This window comes from Physeter macrocephalus, chromosome 2, assembly GCF_002837175.3.
Source record: "Physeter macrocephalus isolate SW-GA chromosome 2, ASM283717v5, whole genome shotgun sequence".
In the NCBI taxonomy this organism is placed as follows: Eukaryota; Metazoa; Chordata; class Mammalia; order Artiodactyla; family Physeteridae; genus Physeter; species Physeter macrocephalus.
Window position 1 is genome coordinate 117,407,814 of NC_041215.1, and position 6,348 is coordinate 117,414,161.

Genomic DNA, 6,348 nt, shown 5'->3' on the forward strand with positions numbered 1-6,348 from the left:
GCCTGCGCGTCCGGAGCCTGTGCTCCGCAACAGGAGAGGCCACAACAGTGAGAGGCCCGCGTACCGCAAAAAAAAAAAATAAAAAGAAAAATAAAAAGATGGTGGATCCCAAATAGATGGTAGTCAAAGGGTGCTTCAGAGACTGAAATCAAGGTCTGCTTATTTTTCAACCATGAAAGAAAAAGAAGTTTTCTATGTTAAATTACAGATGGCATTTTGAAGACTGTCAAAGATGAATACTTGCAAGACCGATTCAAAGAAGAAGAAGAACACACATTTATTGAATATCTAGTCTGTGACAGGCACTGTGGTTGGTGTCATTAGAGGCGGCACCAGGTGTTGAAGAAATAATGATGTACTCAGGGTTTTAATTGTACTGAATGTATCAAGGCTGTAATGATAGCATGTGGTGCCACGAATCCCTGTACAACATGATCACACCAGCTTTTGGAAGAAAATATTATTGAACCGCTCCACAATTCAGTAATCCTCTTTTTAAGAAATCGCTTCCTGTTTAGTTTATTATTATTAAAATGGAAATAATCATATTTTCTTGAAAACTTTCTTGAAAACTTGATATACCTAAAGTCAGTGTCTAAAATAAATATATCTATTCCAAGAGTGAAATAAGTCCAGATGTCTGAAATGAATAATCTGAATTTTGTCTGATTGTTTATAAAAAGCTTACTTACGGTACGTAAGAATGGATATAAAAAGATAACAGTGGAAAAGCAAGAAGCTCTGCTTGCTACTGTGGCTCGATTTGACTTCCCTTTTTAGAAACAAGATCTGGGTCCTGGTTCCAGGATACTTTATGATTTATAATTGGGAAAAAAAATTGTTTTTTTCCCAGCATGTCCTTTTAATAAAAATGATAAGAAGGGGTGATATTTGTTTTCACTCCCTAGTGTTCTTCCAATATTCTCTATAAAATGTACTGGTTGCTCCAAAAGTTCTGCATTCTTAATGTATATTTGAATTATTCATGACCATGACTGTATTCCCCTAAATCTTCTTACATTCCTTATGCTGACTATTTGGATGGGAAAACTGTTCAGATAAAAATAAGAACTGACCTGAACCTTTTCCCTGCTCTCAAACAGAAGTTTTAGAAAGTTTGAGAAAGTCAGGTTCACTTTTCTTTTTCTTGACATTTTTTTAGTTCAGCTTGAAATACTGTAAGAAACACTACTGAATATCAACACATTTTGAAAATAAAGGGAAAAACTGCCTTCATAAAATTTTTAAGGAATAGGGACAGCAACAAAAACCAAAAGGAGAGTGACAAAGATCAAAAAGAAGAAAGAAGGAGCAAGAGAAAAACAGAGACTGAAAAATAAATGGGAGTGGGGGAGAAACAAAAGAGAGGCGATGGGAAATTAAGAAAGTGTGATCTTGGAGAAGCAAAAGCTGCATCAACTCTACAGGGGACACCCTGCCCATTTTCCCACGTTCAGATAAGAGCCCGAAAACTACTCCTTCAAATATTCTTTCAATGCCAAAGACAAGTTCACCCCCTCCCCAGCAAGCTGCTGGCTCAACAGGTTTGAACTTGCTCAACAGAAAATGGCTCTTCCAGACAAGGGACTCGGAGGCCTCTTTTCTAACAGGACCCGTCCTTGACCAGGAAGTGCCCATAACTACACGGTCGCCTATGAGTCCCACGTTACAGGAGTGGGGAGGCGGTTCATCTCCTTTTAGGCACGGCTTTTTGTCAGGGAGAGAGCATGGGACCTCACACGTACTTTGCTGGTCATCTTCCTGCAAATTTTCCCCAGTTTTGCTTTGCATTTACAATGCGTAGTGTGATGGCATGTGTCTGTCACTGCTCAAGGTAACTGTTGTCTGTCCACTCTTAAAATGGAAACCACAAAATAAATGTGCAACAGCAAGCATTTTGGATAAAAAGATGAATTAAGGCTCTAAGTTGAAATACAGCTTACCTCCCCCAAGCAAAGGTAATTAGTTCTTTTGACTCCCTATTAAATTACTAAAGGAGGACAGGAAGGTATCCAGTCTTACTGAGTTAAGTGTAATCTCTGAGCTTTCTAATTAGCTTGACCACACTTACAGAGAACTCTATGCTTCTTAGAGTGATGAATGAGAACCAGTATCTTTTCCACCGTTTTACACAATTTCAGCACTTTGTACCTACTTACTTTATATAAATTTTAAGTGTATTATGTTCGTCTGTGTACCTATTCCTACCACTTTTCCATTTTAGGCTGTGACATCTTTGGAAGTAGGCACCATGATGATGCTTTTTTTATTCGAAACACCTAGCACAGTACTGAACCATAAGATCGGATGGTTGATTAAATAAAAAGAGACAGTGTTGCTGGGGTGTAGAAGAAAGAACTTTGGAGTTGTTAGACATCTTTTGAATTCCAGCTCTGCCTCTTCCGAAAAAATTTCAGCCTCATCTGAAAATTAGGAATGATAGACCTGTCTTGCAAGGCTGTTGTGAGTACTACGTGAGATGTCCTTAACAAGTGCCTCTCTGGGCCCTGTCATCATAGGCACTCACCAATATTAACTGTCAAAGTGCCCACAAAGAAGATGGTACAAGGACACAGCCTTCACCATCAGTATGGAGCTGAAGCCCCATACTTATGTATCTATACTCCCCATGTAATCTTACAATACTAGAACCTTCAAGATCTCTGGACACCAAATGGATGTACCCTTATCATTCATCATCTGGAATCAGCGAGCACTGGCTGGTGAGGTAGGAAGAGAGAAAGTACCTTACCCAGAATTTTGTAACCCTTTCTTCATTTTATTATTTAATTTCTTTATCAGTTTACTCATAAGAGGAATTTTCCATTTGAAGTAATGATCAATTTTCTCCTCAGACTGTAAGACGCTTGAGAAAAGTCTATTTACAGTGCACTGTGTTGGCAGATGGTAGGATGTTTAGCACATGGCAAGCAGCACTGAATAATAGATAATAAAGAACACCGCTTGGAGGAACTGACAGCTAAGGAAGCGTCTTTTTTTTTTTTTTTTTTTTAAATAGCCTGCCCTGCCTCCACGGTTGCACACCTGGTTCTGCAAAGGTCCTTGGAAGAGGAAACACCAGAGATGGCACCACAGACACAAACATGTAATCAATCTTACACGGTATCCACCATATTCATTCATAAACTCACTAACATTTATTAAATTCCCACGATATGTAATATAATGGGCAAGTCAAATTAAAAAAACAGGGATTATAATACATTAATGGTAATAGCTAAGTAAGGACATGCCCGCGGAATGATGGCAACACATGACTGGGGGTGCTAAATTAGAGTGGTCATTTGCGTTTCTTATAGAGCAAGATCCTAAAATCATGACCTAACTCAGGCCTCTTGCTACCTTAAAATCTTTTTCTTCATACTTTCACTAGACTAGTGGTTTTCAGCTGGGGGCAATTTTGTGCTCCCTCCCCTGCTCCCAGGGGATATTTGACAATATCTGGAGAAATATTTAGTTGTCACAACTGGATGGGAGTGATGCTACTGGTATCTAGTGGATAGAGGCCAGGGATGCTACTAAACATTCTACAGTGCACAGCACAACAAAGAATTATCTGATCCCAAGTAGCAATAATGCTGAGATTGAGAAACCCTGCACTAGGCTGTGACAGAGAAGTGGATTTACTCAATGATGACTCCTCCCTAATGCCACTCTCTAGGACCAACTCAGGAGATTTAAAAATCCTATTCGGGAACTCTGAATAGCTCTAAGAAAGTCTCAGAGAATCTCTCTCATACTAGATATCTCTGGGAGGTATATTAAGGCATTATACAAAACTTGGATGCCCCCTGAATCCAGCATGTAGGCTCACCTGAGTCCAGAGAATTCAACCTTCTGGGTGAGGCAAGAAAGCCTGAGTCAAATCTCCAAGTGGCATCACTTTACTGCCTTTTACTGGACCCAGCCTCATGTACAGTACCACGGAGATGGCTAAGGGCCTGCTTCTAGGATGTTGAAGAGGTAGAGTCTGCCTCTATGGTATTTAAAGTGCTCTACTTTGAAAAGGAATTTAATAAGGGAAACATCTTGGATTCAAAACGTTAAATTTAAGATACCAGGAGGGAAACTAGGCTCAGAGTAGTTTTACTTCTTCTCAGACATGTCTACCAACAGTTACACTGGGGAAATGTCACATTTATAGATATCATTGCAACGGTAGGATTTATGCACTTATATTGAGTGTCTCTGTATTTCCTGTGAGTGGGAAAGACTACCTGTGTGGGTGGCATCCATGTGTGCCATGGTAATTCGGTCTTTAAAAGGAATTGCTTCCAGGAAAGACACATATGGCAAATCCTAAAAAGAAAATTCTGACATTCATTTTTTGTCTTTAAGGATTAGTTAAAACTTTTTATATTTTTTCCCCTTTTCCCCAGAATTATAATTATACGGGTATGTAGTGACACCTGGAAAGAAGGCATGAAATCTGCTCCAGGCCCAGTTCTGATTCCAGCTTCAGATGACATTCATTACCGACTTTTAAGTACAAATAAGAATGTTGTAATGGCATTGAGGCCTCCTCAGTGATTTGATACGGCTGTCCTTCCTGACTCCCCCAAGAAGAAGTCAATTTAATTTTTTTCATTATTTTCTTCAATATCATTCTGATGTTCATTCCTTCAGGGTCATCTATGCTTCAGATACAAGCCCTGCCTGCCCATGTTCAACATACACCTCTCTTCTAGGTAGCTCACCTACCAATCAACAATCTATATCATTAAGGTCTTAAGATTTAGAAATGCCTTCATATGTTGCTCTGTCCTAGGATTTTTTATATTCTTTGGAGAGACTTTGGAGATATAATGTATATCTGAGCTAATACATGTCTAAAAGCACCATGATGGGCAGATGAGGAAATGCCTTGGGGGTAGATGTGTATCAGAAGCACGTAGAATATAGAGGAGGAGATAACATCACAGTAAGCTTTCAGATGACCGTGTACATATTATGTCCTACGTAGCCCTGACACAGGCAGATTAGTATGGCAACACTACAAGGGAATTTGTCATTTTGCCATCACAGTCAGCAGCAAAGCTACCTGCCTATTCCTCTAAACTGAGTCTACAAGGGCGGCCATTGATTCCTTTCCTTTATTAAGTTCTGAGATTCTTTTTTATGGCCTATCTCAAATACACCTTCCTCTAGTCTGGTAACCACCACCCTATCTGTCCTTCATGATCTTACACAGATCTCTGGAGAACTCTTCTGACATCTCCCCACCCAAACCTCTCTCCACTCCAATAATATATCCAACAGTCAGATGCATATTCCTCAGGCAGAAACAATGTCTCAGGGTGTCTGTGTAACTATTCACCATTTGTTGTCTGACCTTCTGGGCACAGTGAGAACTAAACAAATATTCATCACATTTACCATGTCATAGATTAATTTACCTGTTTAGTAGTCTCTCTCTCTCTCTCTCTCACTAGATTTTAAGTTTATATAGGGATATGCCTTAGTCATCTATGTATCCATAGTGACTTGCATTGTCTCCAGCATGTGGTACACATTCAATACATTCTAACTCAATGAATTAACAATTTTGCCTGTGTGGCAGTTAAGACTTCCTTCCACTTTGTTTTTGATAAATGCAATTTTAACCTTTATTTTTATATGAATACTCACTAAAATGATTACTAGACGGTTAATACTTACTCTGAAATTAATACAGTGTGAGACCTACACGTCTCACCTCATCTTTATAGTCAAATGAGGACACACAACTGTTTTACTTCCACTTCCCTTATATTCCCAATAATACCTTCAGGTCAGTTTCTAAACACATCCATATTTTTCAGTATTAAACAAAAGTCTGGGCACTTTAAAAATTTCCCTGAATAGAATCTGATTAGCTATGCTTCAAGTTCTGTAGGAGCCATTCAATAGGAGCAGAGGTATGTATTTGGAAAACATACATCATGGATGAGTGTCGACATGACAGAGACAGGGAGTAAATCCACAGAGGCAAATACCCCACAGGAGCTGCAGGAATGTTGAACTGCTTCTCCAAATAATGACCCTGTGAGCTCTGCAAGATGATCTTTGCCATTTGCCAGCTGTGTGAGCAATGGCACAGCCAGGGGTTCCCACTGTTCTGATGTATTCTTAGAGGCAGGGCAGGGAGGAAGGACCACAAGGGTAAGTCCCATGATGTTGGATCATCCCTTGTGCATTAAGGGCCAAAAAATCATAAATGTAGGGGGCTTCCCTGGTGGCGCAGTGGTTGAAGAGTCCGCCTGCCCATGCAGGGGACGCGGGTTCGTGCCCCGGTCCGGGAGGATCCCACATGCCGCGGAACGGCTGGGCCCATGAGCCATGGCCGCT

The 6,348-nt window shown here is 40.1% G+C and overlaps 1 protein-coding gene across 2 annotated transcripts in view; it reads right to left on the reverse strand.

Moving 5' to 3' along the window:
* Positions 1-6,348, reverse strand: part of ABCA12 (ATP binding cassette subfamily A member 12) — a 191,964-nt gene that overhangs the window by 111,478 nt on the left and 74,138 nt on the right. The window lies entirely within an intron of this gene.